The sequence below is a fragment of the Choloepus didactylus genome, chromosome 12 (assembly GCF_015220235.1).
Source record: "Choloepus didactylus isolate mChoDid1 chromosome 12, mChoDid1.pri, whole genome shotgun sequence".
NCBI classification, from domain to species: domain Eukaryota; kingdom Metazoa; phylum Chordata; class Mammalia; order Pilosa; family Megalonychidae; genus Choloepus; species Choloepus didactylus.
The window spans coordinates 75,803,708-75,823,907 of NC_051318.1; positions in this window are offsets into that span (position 1 = coordinate 75,803,708).

Sequence of the window (20,200 nt, forward strand, 5' to 3'; positions counted from 1 at the left end):
TGTTCACACACTACACATTCTGTCCTAAGTAAACAATCGTTGGCTCCCTGTATAGTTATGTATTTATGTATTGAGCACCAGCGCCACTCTCTATATAAGGACACCTCCATTTCTTCCACAAAGATGGAGGAAGAGTCAAAGAAGGCAGAGAGGCAAAAGAAAAAAACAAGAGAAAGAGAGAAAAACAAAAAACAAACAAAAATTTGATAGCTAGAAGATAACAAAAGGAAAGATAGTAGTTATCTAAAGTAGAATAAAGAGTCAGACAACATCACAAATGCCAGGAGTCCCATACCCTTCCCCTATTCCCTATTCCCTACCTCCCCCACATGCATTTAGCTTTGGTATATTGTCTTTCTTACATCAAAGGAAGCATAATACGATGTCTCTGTTAATTCTAGCCTCTAGTTTGCATTGACTGTATTTCCCTCCCCCCAATCCCACCTTATTTTTAACACCTTGCAATGTTGACATTCATTTGTTTTACCTCATGTAAAAACATATTTGTACCTTTTATTACAATTGTTGAGCACCCTGGGTTTCCCTGAGTTACACAGTCCCAGTCTTTATTGTTCATCTTTTGTTCAGGTGTCCCACATGGTCCCAACCTTCCTCTTTCAACCATATTCACAGTCATCTTTGTTCAGTGTACTTGCATTGCTGTGCTACTATCTCCCAAACTTGTTTTCCAAATCTCTCACTCCTGTCTTTTCCTTTCTGTCTTCAGTGCTTCCTGTAGAGCAGGTATCTTGTTCACAAACTCTGTCATTGTCTGTCAGAGAATATTTTAAGCTTTCCCTCATATCTGAAGGATAGTTTTGCCAGATATAGGATTCTTGGTTGGTGGTTTTTCTCTTTCAGTATCTTAAATCTATCACCCCACTTCCTTCTTGCCTACATGGTTTCTACTGAGAAATCCGCATATGGTCTTATTAAGCTTCCTTTGTATGTGATGGATTGCTTTTCTCTTGCTGCTTTCAGGATTCACTCTTTATCTTTGATGTTTGATAATCTGATTATTAAGTGTCTTGGTGTAGGCCTATTCAGATCTATTTTGTTTGGGGTATGCTGTGCTTCTTGGATCTGTAATTTTATGTCTTTCGTAAGAGATGGGAAATTTTCATTGATTGTTTCCTCTATATTGCTTCTGTTCCTTTTCCCTTCTCTTCTCCTTCTGGGACACCAATGACATGTAAATTCTTGCTTTTTGTTTTGTCTTTAGGTTCCCAGAGACATTGCTCATATTTTTCCATTATTTTCTTTATCTGTTCATTTGTGTGTAGGCTTTCAGTTGCCTTGTTCTCCAGTTCCTGAGTGTTTTCTTCTGCCTCTTGAGGTCTGCTGTTGTATGTTTCCAGTGTGTGTTTCATCTCTTGTGTTGTGCCTTTCATTTCCATAGATTTCACCAGTTGTTTTTTTGAACTTTCAATTTCTATCTTATGTATGTCCTGTGTTTTCATTATACAGTTCAGCTTTTTCACCATATCTTCCCTAAACTTTTCGAATTGACTTATTATTAGTTGTTTCAATTCCTGCATCACAGTTGAAATGTAAGTTTGTTCCCCTGACCGGGCCATAACCTCATTTTTCTTGGTGTAGGTTGTAGTTTTCTGTTGTCTAGTCATGGTTTCCTTGGTTACCCCAATGAGGCCTTCCTAGACCAGAATGGGCTCAGGTCCCAGAAGGAAGAAATATTCAGTATCCAGTTTCCCTGAGGGCGTGTCTTAGAAAATTGGTACACCCTGTGATGCCTCAAGTCACTGTGCTTTTCTTCCCAGCAGGTGGCATCTGTTAGCCTGTAATTCTTGACTGGTGTAAGGAGGTGTGGCTGTTTTTCCCCAAGTTCTGAATGAAAGGCAGGTAGTAGAGCTGGGCCCCACCTCTTTCCTCTTAGAGAAGACAGACCTCTGATGGGGAGTTCATTAGCATTTCAATGGACTCTCTCTGCCTGTGCTTTACCCTTGTCTGGGTCACAGCACTGGGAACTGAAAATGGCTGAGACTTTCTCCACTGAGCTGAAAAAGGAACAGAGAGTCCTCTTCAGAGCTAGTCTGAGGTGACCCTCTAGTTCTGCAAGGTCAGTCATCACCCAAAGCCTCTGTCTGCTTGTTGGAGATTCATACCTTGTAGTGAGCAGTTCACACTCACTAATTAAACCCCAGCTGGAGCTCAGCTGAGCTATATTCATTTGCTGGGAGAGAGCTTCTCTCTGGCACCACAAGGCTTTGCAGCTTGGGCTGTGGGGAGAGGGGTCTCCTGAGTTGGATCCACAGTTTTTACTTACAGATTTTATGCTGTGATCTCAGGCATTCCTTCCAATTCAGGTTTGTGTATGATGTGTGGATGGTCATATTTGTCCCCCTGCAGTTATTCCAGATTATTTACTAGTTGTTTCTGTTTTTTCAGTTGTTCCAGGGGGACTATTTAGCTTCCACTTCTCTCTATGCTGACATCTTAGATCCTCCCTGATTTACTTTTTGTCTGAACAGCAATCATGAAAGAATCTTATATCTTGCCTACAAAAAATAATGAGACATGGTGGTTATGGGGAAAGAATGGCAAAACTCAAATTTATTAAAGGCCCAAGTGATTTGTACTTCAGTCAACTGTCTCTTGAGGCCCCCCAAAAGGATCCAATCTACCCTATAACACAATGCCTCTTTTCAGGTCTGACTAGGAAAATAATTTGACTAATAGAAACAAAGCCTCTACTCTCTTTATTGAATCAAGATCAACTAGAATTTAAATTTAGATGTTAAATAGAGGAAAATTTCACCTCTACATAAAAGGCATTCTAAGAAGATTTACAGGTTAATAAGTATTATCTATGGCAGTAATTTTTTGTATAAAGACAGTGAAGAAAGTATCAGATAAGATGTAACCAGAAGAGAATGGAAGATATTCAATGACTCATTCATTCAACCATTATTTGTGTGGCTACCATGGGTGAGGTACTGTGCTAAATGCTGGAGATATAGAAGTACACAAAAAAGTGGCCTCTTCACCCAGAGAATACACAGTCTAGTAGTGGAGATAAAGATTAAGGGTTAAAATAAAAGAAACAGAGTGATATGACATATAATAACTGGTTTGTTGTGTTATTATTAGCGTGGTTACAAAAGACCCCTCTGACACGATGATATTTAAATTAAGACATGGATGATAAGAGGTTCCTTATCCAGGCAAAAACAACAACAAAAACAAAAAACAAGAGAAGACTTCAGAAAATAGGAACAACAAATGTGAAGGTCTTTGAGAATATTAATGAAAATCCGGAGGGAGCTGCTTGTGCAGTACATGGTGAATGAGAAAAAGAGTGGTAGAATTTGATGTTAGGAGGCAGGGTGGAGCCAAATTGTACAGGGCTTTCTAGAATTAATAAGCATGGATTTTATTCTAGGTGTTATTGCAAGTATTGAAGGATTTTGAACAGGTTTGATTACACTTAAAATCCAATCCGGCTGGGAAGTTGGAGCAGGGTTGGTGCAAATGAATAAGGGAGAACAGTTAGGAAGCTATTGAAGGAAATAATGAGATGTGATAGTTGGGTGAATTAGGATTGAGGTGTTGAGTACAGAGGGTTCAAGTTGTATTTTGGAGTAGAATAAACAGGATTTCCTGATGGATTGGACTTCTGGGTGTTTTATATAAGCAATGCCTTTAATAAGATTAGAGGCTGGGGGAAAATCAGATTTGGGAGGAATAAAAAGAACTCCAACTTGTACTTGACTTTCAGATATGAGTTTGTACCATTAGACTACCTCTGATGAACACAAATCTTCCCTACCTTAAACCCATTTTCTTTGAAGCATATAGCCATCGTGTATGGGTTTCCCAATTAGTATCTCCCTCAGAGAAATCTGTGTTCGGCAAAATATAATCACTGGATGCAGAGGTACGTCTTTTGTCATTTGACATAGCTCATGAATTTTTGGCCTATGTGCTAAGCTGAGAGGTCTTTCTAAGAAGGAAGTCAAACATCCTTCCCTAGTACAATAGCTCATGGGTCAGAGGAAATACTCCTGTCTGTGAAATTTCTGGCTGGTCCTGTCTCTTATGTAGATGGAGACACTCATTGTTTGTGCTGTCACCTCATGTATATCCTCAGTACTTGAACTCCCAAGACTTTACTAGCATTTTATATTGTAATCTAATTTAAATTTAGTTTTGAATGAAAACAATTTTATGATAGAATTTTGTTTTTATAGCAAGCCTCACTAGAGACAATATATTTTATGATAACAAATATTGCTTTTGCATGTATAAAATGCACTAGTGTTCTTAAGTTATATTGGCCTACTAAATATAAATAGACACAGATGATATAGATATTGATAGATGATAGAAATAAAGATAGATATACAGATGCAGATACACACAGTATTCTGGTTACCTATTAGGTTGGAAATCCAAAAGCTAAAGAATTTGCTCTTCAGTAGTTGTTTTTTAGAAAACTGCAAGTCCTATAACCATGTCAACACTGGAAGAACTATGTGGCAGTTTAAAAATTCTGCTGTTGTTTACACCAGTGGGTTTAACGGCAGTAGTAGTGAAATAGAAAAGACATCAGATTTCACCAGGCAAAATCAGTTACCTAGGAGAGCTGTCCAAAGCTGCCTGCCTCGACTTTCGGTTGATATCAGTTTGTCCTGGTATGTTTACAATTTAGCCTGACATATACTCCCTGCCAGCAATTAGATTTGGGAAGAAAATCTAATGACATTTCCCACCCAATATATCTGATGGCAGCAGAGTAGAAGACAGTGCTCTCTAAGGAGTTTTACTTCCTTGTGAAAAGAAATGTCCCAACAAAAATCTTCGGCAAGGCATTGCTTACTCTGTATGTATGCCACTTTGAAAATAATAATAACAACAACAACAATAATAATAATTTCATGACCAACAGTGAATGGAATAGCACACCGAAAACTCAACATAATTTCAGTGACAAATGACAAATTTATATACTTGCAGTCTAGTGTCAATTTTCTTGGTCCAAAGAGTAAGTATTATTTATATTGATCCAAACAATTTATTCGTATTTTTTAGATAACAAATCCTTAGAAGGTGTTCAAATATTAATAAAATAAAACAAATTAACTACCCCTAAATTATTGGCTTCTTCTAGTTATATGAAGTGGTGAATGATTTGCTTTCACTTAGAAATGTTCTATTCAGTTTGAAGCAACCAGCAAATCTTTGAAACTTTATCTAGCTTTGCCATTCAGAGTAACATGGACCTACTTGTCATTATACTACCAACAAATGTATGTATGTTTTCATTTAAAAATATTTACTTAGCGCAGACACTAGTTTTAAGGAAGAAAATATAATGATAAATTCAGAAAGATACATTTTCTCTCTAGTGGAGCACACTTGCAGTGGGATCTGGGAAGTGAAGGTTTAAGTGAATAACGTCAAGATAATTGCAGATTATGAGAAGTTCCACGAAATAAATAGATAGGTGGTATATGACAAAATGTGTCATTATGTGAGGCAGGTGGAGTAGTTATTTTGAACAAAATAATCGGAAAAGACCTTGCTGGGGAACTGTCCTAAGAAAAAAAATATAAGAACAGGGAAGAAGTGATGGGATCTAGTCAAAGGCCATTTCTGAAAGTAAGAACAGCAAGTGCAAAACTCCAGTCTTGTTCTGTTCAAGAACGGAGGGGAGACATGTGCAGTATGACTCCTCCGTTGGTCTTGAGAATCTTTGACAGAAAGAACTACATCTTATAGATCTTCTGATTCCCATTTAAAGCATAGGCCTTGAAATAAACACTCTAAAGGTTTTTGGTGTAAAAAAGAATGATCCATTGACACACATGCTCATAGGATAGTGACAGGTTTTACAGGAATTATTATCTTGTGAAATGACATTAACACAATATAATAACTAATAGTAACATGGGATGGTTTATAATTTTGCTAAAGGAGTATGGTAGAGCAATTGAGATAATTACATGAATAGGAAAATGAGTGTGATTTCTAACAGTCAAGGAAGATTTCATTATTTTTTATGAATGTGGAAATGGTATTTGAATAAGACTAAGAATCTGCAATAGAATAAGAAACCCCAATTGTGAGTTTTTATAAATAAAATTTCATAGCAATATGCTCTTTGTTAAATGATGGTTGGGTATGTAAATACATGCATATGTTTCCTTCATACTGAGAAAAAAACAGTAAAAATAATCATTTGTTAATGCTAATATACTAGGTCTAAGGAGAAGTGTATATGTTGGTTAATTTAAAAACAAGCAATTACAACCTTAAACAGTGTTTGAAAAACTCTTTTACTATCAAAAGTGGTTTTAAATATTTCTTTTAAGAATTTTTCAACTTGTTCCAAATGGCCTTTCATTCATAACATATTTATGGATATTAATTTAGATGACCCTTTTTCTAAGAAGAATAAATGAACATAGCTAGGTCATTTTCAGAGCTAAGAATTTTAGAAATGATTTAGCATTTTCTGTTAAAGCACCATGGCATTATGTGCAAGCTAAAAAGAATACTTAATGGAATTAAGAAAGTCATACTTTCCAAGATCACAAAGATACAATAATTTGCTTGTTTGCTTTTTTTTATTATTAAATCACTGGAAAAATCTTAAATTTCCTGTTATGATTGGATATCTAATTGATAAACATCTCCTTTCCATGTTATGTGTTTGTATTAATACAGACCCTCCATTTAGACCATCTAATTTAAATTCAGTCACTGACGTTTATATCCTAAAATGTACAAACAGCTCAAGATAATGGTCCTACTACTATCCTAAGATTGTGTTTAACTTACCGAGATACTCTGTTTTTCCCTTGTGAATATACTTTGTACGATGAGTAAGAAAATAGGACAAGAGAGGAGAAATGGTTAGCTTTTAACAAGATGCTTTGTAAGAGTCTCTATGGATAATCTATGTCAATAAAATTCTTCCAGGTTTGATGAACTCTAAGGAGAATATTTTCATTTATACTCATACAATCGCTAGAAATTAAAATGAAAGAAATCTTTGGTCTCTTTAGTTTTGGTTTAATTTTTAAATTTAAAACTTGGCTTTATTGTAAGGTTTATGATACATAAAAGTAATATCTCTGCTCTTAAGTGGACCTTTTTTAACAATTAATTATACAGCAGACAGTTATTTTACTTATGCCAAATAGCCTAACTTCTAATGTTTTCTAATATTTAACATCTACCTACCTCTGCCAGGTAACATTTGTTCCTTTTTTATTTTACTCACCATATTCTGTCCTTTATATGGCTCTTTTGCACTTCTGATGCTACCTAAAATATTTTAAATCCTCAAGGAAATGGCATTTGTTTTTAGCCTGATTTTCTCTGCAGACCTAGTAGAAGAATAGCACACATGTAGCTACTTGATAAATGCTGTGTGAATTGAGTGGGTAATACACTACAGATTTTTTTTTTAATTCCTGATCAGCTAGCTTTAGTTTTTGACTCAAGTTAGAGGACTTGGGACCAGGAACTATTACTACAGAAAAATGGGCAAGTCAGTATTTCTTTAGTGTTGGGCTAAAGCCAGCAAATTTTGTATCCATTACATAAAGAAAAATAGTAATTTCATGTTTCACTTGAAGATAATTGATTGAGGTAAACATTAAAATCTACCCCAGAGTCATAAAAATCCTGAATTACATTTTTCCCAGATTAAAATATAGAGAATAGGTTATATCACTACACAGCATGACATTAAGTCCACCATTTAAAATTTGAAAATACATTTATTCTTCATCCATTAATTCATTCAAAAATAGTTGATTGACTTCAATAGACTCTACAAATGGTGCACAGAAAAAAGAGACAATTTCCTTATCCTTATGGTGTTTACAGTTTAGTTGGACTGGGAGATAGAAAATCGGATAAACTAATAAGTTAATATTGTAGGCTAAATGGTGAAAATTAATAAACACATAAATAGGGCATATTGAATAGTCAGGGAAGGCATCACTGCTAGTGTGAGTTGGGCAGAAATCTGAAAGGAGTTAGGGAATAAGCCATGTGGCTATCTGGGTCAGAGAGCAGTGAGTATAAAAGACCCTGTGGAAAGTATATCTCATATGGTTGGAATGGGAGTCAGGAAGGAAAGCACAGAGAGATAATAAAGTTAGAGGGGTAATTTCAACTCTGGCAGTAGTTCTTGTACCAAGGAACATAAAATTTTATGTTAATAAACACATCTTCTAAGTTGTCTGGTGTCATCTTTTATATATCTAGCATAAGTAAGTACTTTCTACAAATAATATCACTTAATTTTCCTAGCCATCCTGTAAACTGAGCCCTAAAAAGGTCATATAATTTGTCTTATTAGATAAGTCATATAATTTGTCAAGGAAATGCTTGTATTGGGATTAATATGTGGCCAATGCTGTCTTTTTCTCTTTTTTTAAGCCTTCATTAATCATTCATTTCTTTTCTATTCCTTTTTTAATATGTCTATATTTGAATGGACTGAATTAAGTCAGAACTGTATTTAGGATGCAGCTAACAGTAATCTCATTTTTACTGAAGTTGCTAAAGTATACTGCAATATAACACTTTAATATTTGATTCATTGAGCCGCATCTATTTGTCATGGCATGTGGTAAGTATCTAGCAACGCCATCTTGGCACTTATGGTCTGCCTAAATTTTATGTTCTGTGCAAGTGTTTGCCTGCCATATAAATCCAGCTGCAAGTTGAATATCTGAACTCACAGCTGAAAATTAATGATTTGAACTCAGTTAAAAAGTAATGATCCTTCCACTCTACAGGAATAAACACTAGCCAGGTGAACAAACAAAATATGTTTGATTCTGAATGCATATTTTACCCAAATATAATTGCTTTTGATCAGACCTGTCTCAGAACTGTTCCTCACTCAATGATTTCCATTACTCTAAAATATAATGTGATCAGAAAGGGAATGTGTGTTAGTGCTTAGCCAAAATTGGAGCATAGAAGAAATGTGCCTATAAAAGGATCTTCTATAGTTTGGTTAGATTGCAGATGGACCACGAGGTTCTTATACATTAAATCACCAAGTCATCTGAAGCTTTTTCAAAATTCAGTGCCTTGCAATTTCTGATACCAGTGACAAATGACCTAATAAAAAAACACTGGATTTGCATATTCATAATGCAATTTGAGTGCTAATGCTTTTGACCACTAGGGAACTCTTGATATAATTATGTTAATTTCCAATATGTTTCCTAATGTTCTTTCTATACCAGTGATTACTTACAAGAAATTTAATATTTTACATTTAAAATGAAGTGTGAAAAAAAGGAAATATAGAATGTAAGCTTTGCATCAATGTTGAATGTCTTGTACTTCTTAGCTGCATTTAATGGGATTGCATAAAAGAATGTTCTTGTTCATGGGAATTGTATATGTGAATTATAGTGTTTGTTCAAGGATGTGTGCAGCTAGCTCTCATATGTTCAGAAGACAGAGCAATAGATGATGGATGATAGATAGGGAGGGAGGGAGGGAGGTAAAGAAATAGTGGTGTGACAGCATGTTAAAGTTGGTGGATTGGGGTATCAGGGGAGGGGGGGTCAGTGTATGCTGGAGTTCTGTGTATGGGGTTTGTATTGTTTTTGCAACTGTTCCTATAACTTTGAATTTATTTCAAAATAAAATGAAGTGTGAAAATGAATAGCAAGTTTTGTTTTGTACAAGCTACATTATATTAAAAATATATTTGCACTAAAATATGCAGATAATTTACAGATTACAGCTGAATTAATGCCAAGGACATTGTTTATATTTAAATTGCTTTAGATCAGAGTCACTATATCATAACAATTCTGTGAAGAATGCATTGGCTATATTCATATGAAAAACCTGCAATTCATTTGGCCACCTTAACAATTGATGCCATGGTTTCTTAATCAATTTCACATATATAGATTATGTAGACAGACAATATAAATGAATTGATATGCCCCTATCCAGTACAACTGCTGAATAAAACCTTCACAATTATTAATTATATTTGATCAATGAATAATTAATAATAAATGATGTGAATACATTTAGGACAAGGAAAATAAGTAATATAAAAGCCACTTTTTGTTAGAGCTACAAACATCAAATGATATTCGAGTCTGAATGTTTCTATCAAGTTACAGGAGTATAGTTATGCACATCAAAATGAAAACATATTTTTAGGTTCCCTTCTTTTTGGATTAGCTTGCTAAATTCCAGTTATGGAGAGGCTAAACTAACTTTTCCCAATTTACCTTGGTTTCATCCAAACAAAAACTTCAGGTAACATCTAGCTATAATTTATTCATCAAGAAAAGTGCATGAAATAGCTAAAATACTCAAAATACTATGTGTTACAACTGTCAAAACTTTTTGTGTGCTGCCTCAACGTCCATCTCACTTTGGCTAAGCTACACTGACCTTTGACATAGTTAATAAGCAGCTTTCCAGCCTTGGGTCATCAACCCCCCAAAGCCCAAACCTGCTTCTGTTGCCACCACTCAAACACCTCACCCAAAACTCACGGCTGATTCCAATGATAAGCTCACTATCCCCACCCACCGCCCTCAGCCTCCCAGTTCCTTTCCCTTCTCACATGCTTTTGCTTCAAACTAACCAATCCTTGACTCCCACAGGAAATTTACCAACCTCCTCCTCTGGGCTGCAGTGAAGACCCTAGCAGGCACTCCTGCTCTGCTACTGTGCTCCCCACCCGCTGGTTGAGCCACCACAGCCGACTGCACTTCCAGGGACCCCTCGTAGAACCCCTCTCTCCCTGGGACCTGTGAGTAACATGCTTTCTTTTCTCACACATTATGGCAACGGTTTTCCACTTCGTTGTATCTGACCTCCATCTGGACCCAAATTTAAACCCAATTTAACTAATATGAAACACTACATGACACAGTAAGGAATTAGACTAAATCCCTTTTATTATAATATAGTAATTAAAGATAGAAAATTAATAGAGGAGCAGTGAACAGAATAAATACATGTGAGACATATGAATTAGAAATACCATGAGGTAAAAGTGTATTCGTTGTAATGATGATCATAATGCTGAATCTAGAAAACAAACTTTATTATCAAATCAAACATTCATTTGATTAAAAAAGGTAAAATAAGTTTTGGCTACTTAGTAAATGTCCTTGTTGAAAAGAAAGACAAGGATTGCTGATTAGAAACCCATTGTATCCAGTTTTGAAGGTTTGCTTTATAGCGGTATCTGAGATCTTGCATGGGGTCACATTTGAGTGCCTCGGTGGTAACCTTAAAAATAGAGAGTCATTGCTGAAGTTGAGGAAAGGACATTTTTGCACAACTAGATCAAACTAGAATGAACAACAATAAGCATGTTGATCAATGCTATACCAATACCCAAGACATTCTGGAAATTTAGAACTGCAGGATTTTTCTGCAGAAGGGGAAATGTGTCAAAGAAGATCGTAGTGAAAAGGAGTCAAGGTAAAAAGAAAGACAAAAGACATGGTGAAATGAATTTGCATAATATGGCATTTCACCTTTCCTAGTGGGAAGAGTGCATTTGCCCCGTCTTAGCCTGGTCAGGTTTTGTAATTGTAAGCTGTAACTATTAAATCTGTATTTAAATAGGAAAGAGTGTATGTGTATGTGATGTTTGTTTAAATGTGTCTATTAATGTTGTACTAAGCACACCTCCAAAATTTTCAAAATTAAAAACAAAACACACAAAACTTCTTGACTGTATTATTTTATGTGGATACAATTAGTGATGGCTTACTATTTAACTGTGTAATGGTGTATAAAGATTTTACTACAAAAATAATCATGATGAGGATATGATTTGTAGCATCTGACTCCTAAACTGTCACACTCTAGACTTTCTAAACCAATCTGGGCTAAGTCTGGAGAATTTACAGATAGTCAGTTCTCACAGCAGGTGCCGCCTGCTAGAATTGAGTTTATTGTCCTAAATACATTATTTATCCTGCACATTAAAGAGCTGTTTTATTTTGTTTTTTTTTTTTTTCCTCCCCTAATGTCTGTGATATTGCCCAATCATTTTGAGGGACTTTCTTTTTTGCTTTTCAAAGTGTGCTCAAAATAACTCTGCCAAGATGGAAAACCTGTGAATGATTGATTGATTTTTTCTTGCTGAGTCTTGATCATCTGCCTAAAATCTGTAGCCTCTGTGTTCATTCAGAGCTAACTGATCAGTTTCCCTCCCCTCATGGTGTTCCTTCTCCTTGATAATGTCTTCCCTTGGAATATAGTACCATGCCTAAAGGCGAGATATGCTAAAATATGTGAAAGGTGGTAAATACCTAAATACTGGACCCAAAACTCATCATTAATCTACATCTGGTGACTCTGCTGACCCATCTTTTACCTGCCAAATCATATCTTTTAAATTGAATTTTCACTACAAAACAGTATGTAAATATTTTAATCAAATTCAGGTAAAACAAAAGAAATTAATTAATCTTCCTGGGGTTTTACAACCTAAACCACATTCTAAACCACAAAAATTAAGAAGAATGCATATTTTGCCAAGGTTAATATATTATCTTAATTTTAATTATTGTGACTTACAAAATTACATAAATTCCTTAAATAAATGAATTTCCTGAATTGAAATATTTGATGGGGCATAAACACTAACCAATACTTTATCTGCCATTTAACATTGATAAAGACATTCTCTCTCGCTTCCTGTAAATTAGTGTTTCAACAAAGATAACAAAATAGAGAAGGTTTTAATGTTGACAATTCAAAGTAACAAAAGACAATAATCTATTGGTTCATTAACAGATGATGGAATCAGATTTATTATTTCTAGTTATGAGTAGCAATTGATTATTCATAGTACTCTCTGGATTAAAAAGAATAAGGTGTCATAATCTGCTGTGTGCATACACATTTGGATAAAATATATGTTCTGGAAAAAGGTTCTGGATTTCCCAGAGTTAACATAAGCACAGAGTACATTAATTTTCTCAACAAGTCTATCATGACCCTGTGTGTTTCTATTACACAAATTTTATATTTTAGTCATAGCAAAAACAATTTATATTCTACTTTTACATACTTGGATAAGTATTGTCTAGTCAAGTTTTAAAGTAATTGCTTTTGTTTTTGAATGCCATCTCTATCTAGATACTTCTAGAGCAGTGTACACATGTCAAGTTCAATTCATTTAATGTCTACTTCAGTATCATTCCCTGATGGCCTAAATTTGATTAAACTTCAGTCGAATACTATTGGATGTATGGATCAGATTCATTTTCAGCATGTCAACAAATAATCTAAAAACTCATCATTCCCAACACCACATTCCAATCAGATGAGCAAATTTCACATTGTGAGACAATGTCAGCTATCTGTTAAATTGACAGCAGAGGTTCATAGATTTAATTTACTGAAGTCATACATTTTAGAGTAAGGACTCAGCAAAAGGTATCTTCAACCCTCAAACAATATATAAAATACGGTAGACAAGGAGAACTGTGTTTTTATGTCAATAAATTTAGTATTGACTATGATAGGTGGGTATAATTTTAGATTAAGTTTAAATTCTTATCTCTTTAGGATTATTATTACCATGGGGGATGGGTAGTTATCGAAAGTCCATAAAATCCATGTATATGTACATTTGCTTCAACCCAGAAAAATAAATAAAAACAAACACACACACACATAGATACATACTAAATAATATCGAAGTGGTATTCACAACAATAGGGAGAGATCATGTTTAATATTCATAGAGATAAATAATAGCCTTTGGTGGCATTAAACTGTGTTCTACAGCATAAATTGGCTTCATATTTTTAAAAAGCATAAATGCTTCAGTAATTTTTAACTTCTACATGATGTAATTTGAATAAAAATCTCTCCTAAGATAGTCCCAACACTCACTTTTGCTCACTACAACTGCCCCCGTAATTTTGTACTTACTCTATCATTTATAAAACATTTTAATACAGTGGATATAAGTTATGGCTGCTTTTTATATTCCAACATTTTATTTCTCTCCCATTTCTTTTTATGGCTAAGAACCACTGCTCTCCTTGACAAATTCATTCTCATAAGCAGCATCATAATTTTACAAAAAAAAAAATTAAGTTTGAACCATTTTAAGGACTTGTAGGGGGTGGTATGCACACATGTATCAAGGGAAATAACAGAAAGCCAGATCCTGTGAGGTGCCAGGCTGTAAGCCAGCCATTCACACTAAGGGACTCAATCAAACTTTTAGAGAATATAACACAAAATAAAGTTACTTTTGAACAGTACGTATCTTATTTTTCTGGTAAAAAAGTCAAGAGTGGGCACATACAAAACTCAATATTCAAGGATAATTTAAATAATTTTAAAAGTGAAGACAAAAGACCCTTTCATTTAGCAGTGTGGTTACCTGGTACACTGACTAAATCTCCAAATGAAGTTATCAATTAACTATCAAGAAAATATTTACTACACAGAGGCCAAAACTAAGTGGAAGCTTGCAAATGGAGGGAATTTTATGAGCTGGATAAATTAAAATTTCAGTTTTCATAGACTCACAGTTTGTGAAACACGGGAGACTGACACCAGGTTTCACAAGTGAATAATGGAGCAACTTAAGGAAAGTAATTGAAAATTCAAAGTTAAATGGCTCTTAAAATATGAGGAACAACTTGTACAGAAAGCGAGATGCAGAAGCCTGGGATGGTTCCATTAGCTAATGAACAAGAGTCTACCATGACTTGTATATGGTTCATACGGCCTGCAGGGTGAGCCCGGAGGACACATCATTACAGTCTATAATGGAAATTAGTACTCCTAGTCTCAGCTCAATTCCTTTTCTTTGGATATTTGAGATAGTACTATTTTGTTTGATACTTTTCCTTAAATATTTTTGTAAATCTCGAACATGCTTAATAAAATTTATTAATACATTTTATAAATATAATTTTTTATTTCTAGCAACTAGCTTTTAGGTGCATTGTAAATATTTTAATATATCTGTTTACTGCTAACCTTATTCACTTTCATAAGTTTTAATTAGCCATACTCAACTAAAAGTACTGATACTTTTATATTTTGTGGGGTTTTTTAGTGTTTTCTCTGTTCTATTTAACTCTGTCTTGATTATCAGAAGGAAAATAAACTAAATTGTTTATATTTAACCATTGCTCAGCTTACTTCTAATGAGTGTTTAACTTTCCAAAGTCTGCTATTTTCCTTAAGATATATGATTTCATAATGTCATAGACAGTCTTTAAATTTAATAGTCTAAAAATAAAAATAACATTTTAAAGTATGTCTCAAAAGCCATATCCCATCCATACTGACTCCTTGAAAGTTACTTTTTATTTTCTTTGATTTATTTTGGTTTAGTTTCATTTTTTATCTTTATACCAAACAAAAGTTGCTTCTATTGAAAGGCTTGCTAACATGCTTAGAACTGGTTTTACATTGCTCTTCTGTGCCTGATTCTGTTTTTTGTTTCTGAGTGGATTTCACCAAAATGTACCAGTTTGCCAAAATAAAACAAAAATAGAAAATCAGATTGTGTCCCATATACATATCTTTATCAGTTATTGTCAAAGGATTCTAATTTAGAAGTGTAATTTTTTAAGTTAGGTTTTTAAAGAACTGTGAAACTCCAAGGAATACAGAGAAATATCCCCTATTTAGATTAAAATTTGGTTTATTTAAAATGTCTGCTTTTTTTTAATGCAGTATATTTTAGAAAAATCCATATTTATGTCTATTTGTATAAGATATGATTAAACTTGAATAAGATTTGTGAATGCATTTAGAGGATTGTTTCATAGTTTTATGGAAGCTATTTTATATCTTATGAGTTTTATGTAGAAAACTTGGAAGATCAATTACACAGTGCCTGCAGATAGCACTAAAGAATGCCTTTATATTTATTCTAAAGTCAAAGAAAGAGAAAATGAGAGATGGTTCCAGAGTTCACTCCACTCTTAATAGCAAGCTATTTAACCTTGGGCAAGTCTTTCAACCTGCGTGGACCTCAGTTTTTATATCTGTAAATTGACAGGGTTGAACTAGAGAAAGTTCCCTTCAGGCTGTAAATTCTGTAATCTATGAAACAGGTGTTAAAGATTAATAGAGTAAGGAAGGTCTCAATGAAATCCACTCCTCTCTGAAGTTAGTGTACGGGTGCCAGCAAACGTTTTCAATCAAAGCACATTTTGGCATTCACGCAGGGAAGCTTCAGCTCTCCAACTTGGTCTATATCAAATAGGCTTTTGGTAAGAATTCAAACCCAAAACAAAGTTCTTCAGCTTTTGTTGTGGAGAACTTTCTAAAGAAAGTGACTCTAACTGGACAAATAAACATAACAATATATAGGTACTTCTGCAAATTATTTGAGAATTGAAATACTGGTCTGTGTGTTTGACTACTATTTTATTTTGAAAAAGAGGCACACTCTGTCCCATTTTTATTTCACTTAAAATTTCCTATGTGTGAAAATGTATTCTGCTGGTTTTGATCTAATATGTTACAGTGTTTTAGCACACTGTGATATCTTAGATTTTTTGCAATCCTTTCTTCAGTGTAAAGTGGGGGTTGAAGAAATGATGATGAGGATGTAGCAACTATTTGAGTAAGGTTTTCTTCGATATTTATTCCCTCTTTCCCTCTCTCCCTGCCTTCCTGTGTACCTTTGTGCTGGTAGATCTACAGAAAAGAGAAACAATCACCTATCAGTTTAAGATGAAGAACAGTTGTAAATTTAACTTGATCCCATTGTCGAGGTCACAGACAATAAGCAGTTACGTGTAGCCTTTTAAAAAATTGCCTTGTATCTCTCTGTAATTTTGTTTTCTTCATTTTGTTTCAACATGCCTTTCTCTATTTACATATTTGATCTTCATTATCAGAGGCCTTGGGATCATGAAATTAATTTTGCTTCATTAACCTAGCTAGATTTTTTTTCTTTTTTGAAAATGTTAAAACTCATCAATATTAATTCTGAACATCAGGAGCATGCTGTTTTAAACACCAATTCACAGATGCTTCTTAAAAGAATTTGAAACATAGATAGATAATAATTTTTATGTACAACCTAATGCTACTTAGGAGTGATGCAGTATCTCATGCTAAAGTTTTTTTTTTTTCCTTCAGTCATTTACATATCCAATAAACAAATATCTCTCAAGTGCTTCTATATATAAAGCCCAGTTATTTGCATTTACCTTCCTGTTTGATTTAAACCTAAAGTAACTATTATGTAGGCCTAAAGATTTTAGAAAAGGAACACTCTCCAAATCCTGTTTTCATGCAAAAGATTAGAAGCAAAGATTAAAAATATCTCTCATTTCTGAGTTATATTTTACAAAACACATTAACAATTATCTTATTTAATTGTCAAATCAATTATTTACTTCTAAGGTGATGAAGACACAACATAGGACTTAGCTAAAATCACACAAGTAATAGTGACAGTTGAACCTCAAAGATTTAACTCTAAAACTAATTTCTGTACTATACCACAGAAACATCAAATGTCAGGGGAATATGTTGAGGAAAGTCAAATAGATACAATTCCATTTTTTGATCTACCAAGTAGAAATAGGACTTCCGCATGGAAAAATGCTTTCTAGATTGAATGATAAGAGAAAATGACACAAGGAATCAGGAAAATTCAGGATAGGTATACAGGAAATATGTTGTATTTCCTTTAAGTAGAATTTTAAGTAATATCAGGGAATAATGAGATAAATACTGGAAAAGTAAGCCATGTCCTAAATGTGGAATACCTTAAATAGTAGAGTAGGTTAGCGTTTTTTTTTGCTGTTGTTATTGTTTTTTGTTTTTTGTTTTTTTATTCCCCCTGTATGTTATATGCAATGGGGGACCATTAAAAGTGTTCAAGACCAGAAGGGGAAAAAAATAGGTTCAGAACTGCACTTCTTATAATTCATTTGGATCTTAATCTTAATTGGAATGAAAGGAAAAGTAAAAAGACTAGAGATGTTGATGAGTTTGGCTGCTATTACAAAAGGACCTCAACTGTGTAATGATAAAATAAATGGCAACAATGGAGTAGGAGCTTGTGAGTAAGGAGTGAGATGATGTCTCTGAGCCTTCGAACTTTGGAGACTAAAAAATGATGGAGACATAAGCATAGGAAAAGATTTAGGAAGAAAGACAAGTTTAGTTCTGCACATATTGACTTTGATATAATAGATGGCCCCCCCAAAAAGAGATGACAAGCAAGGACTTGGAAATGTGATAAGATGTTGCATTGCACTAAACTTTCTGTCAGTTCCCTAAGGGCCTGATCTTTTTGTTTTCTAAACAAGCACAGAGACTCAATGCCTAACATTTTCTTGAATAGATTTTAGGTGTATAATGGCTGATTCTTTCTGATCAACCAAGATCAACATGCTAATTTTAATCTGTCTCTTCCCCATAAAATAAGCATTGCACAAGCTTCCTTTATGTCCTCTCTGTTTTATGCATATTCCTAATTAAGTATCTGTTTTCTAATTTAGTTATATATTTAAATAACTGTTTCTAATACGCTATACACACTTTGAAGGCAGGAGACATTTCTCATCTGTTATTTTCCTTTCTCTAGCTTAATGTGTGACACATATAATATGTTTACTAAACAACTCAATTAATGACTGAATGAAGGAATGTTACATTGGAAGAAGAGTTGATCTTTAGTGTAAACTTCACCTAGGGGAGATTACATTATATTTTTTAATCAGTATTGTTATAAATTGTCAAGATATTAAATGCCCTAACTGTTGAGCATATTTATAACTAGGAAAAAAACTGATTGGTCTTCACTTTGTTCCCACTTTCTGATGTGTCAAAACATGCTTTTTATATGGTCATTCTTAGTTAAAGGAATCCAGTTCTTTTTATTTGTCATTAGCTTTTTAAAAATTAATTTATTTATTATTAATTGTGGTAAAATATGCATAAAATGAAAATCATTTTAGCTATTTTAAGTGGTCAATGCTTTGACATTAAGTATGTTGATAATACCGTGAAACTTTCACTACTATCTATTTCCAAACTATTGTCATCATCCCAAACCCAAACTCATACTCGTTTTGCATTAACTCCTCATTCCCACTTCTCCCTACCCCTGGTAACCTGTGTTTTGCTTTCTGTCTTTATGAATTTGCTTATCCTAAGTATTTCATATGAAAGGAATAATACAGTATTTGTCCTTTTGTGTCTGGCTTCTCTCACTCAATATGATGTCTTCAAGGTTCACCCATGTTGTAGCATGAATCATCCTTCACTTTGTTTTATGGCTGAATAATATTCCATTGTATGGCTATACCAAATTTTGTTTTCCATTCATTTGTTGATAGACAACTTGGGTTGTTGCCACCTTTTGACTATTGTGAATACTGCTGCAATGAGCACTGGTGTACAAACATCTGTCCAAGACCCTGCTTTCAGTTCTTTCGTGTGGATACCTAAGAGTGGAATTCCCTGGTGATACAATAATTCTATGCTTAACTTTCTGAGGAACCACCAAACTTTTTTTCCACAGTGGCTACACCATTTTACATTCCCACCAACAATGAACAAGTATTCCTATTTCTTTGCATCTTTGCCAACACCTATTATTTTCAGGTTGTTTTTTGTATTGTTTTGTTTTTTTAATAGCCATCCTACTGAGTATAAAGTGGCATCTCTTGGTAGTTTAATTGCATTCCTCTAATGGCTAGTGATGGTGAGCATCTTTTCATATACTTATTGGCCATTTGAATATCTTCTTCAGAGAAATGTCTATTCAAGTCCTTGGCCTGTTTTTTAATCGGGCTGTTTGTCTTTTTGTTGTTAAGTTGTAGGAGTTATTAGCCTTTAAAGTTATTCTATCAGCAAGATTACTCAGCTGTAATTTCTTTATTATAAATATTTTTCTTTCCTGAATTACCATTTTGTATTTATGTGTGTGTAAAATCAATAGCCCTAATACTAAAAGACATTTTTTTCCTATCCATTACAAACTTCATTTTCACTTCCCTGTTTGAAAATAAAACTGAAACTGATTTTAAAACATTTGTTATCTTCATCTATGAAACCGTCTTAAATATAACTGAAAAAAGCATTAGTTTTGTCTTCTTCTCTTGGTTTATCAGAAGCTTCCTGAGTTCTTCACAGAAGCAGCAACCATGGAAAAAATTCCAGGGACATATTAACAGTTATCTTCTCCAGATGGCAGTGCCTC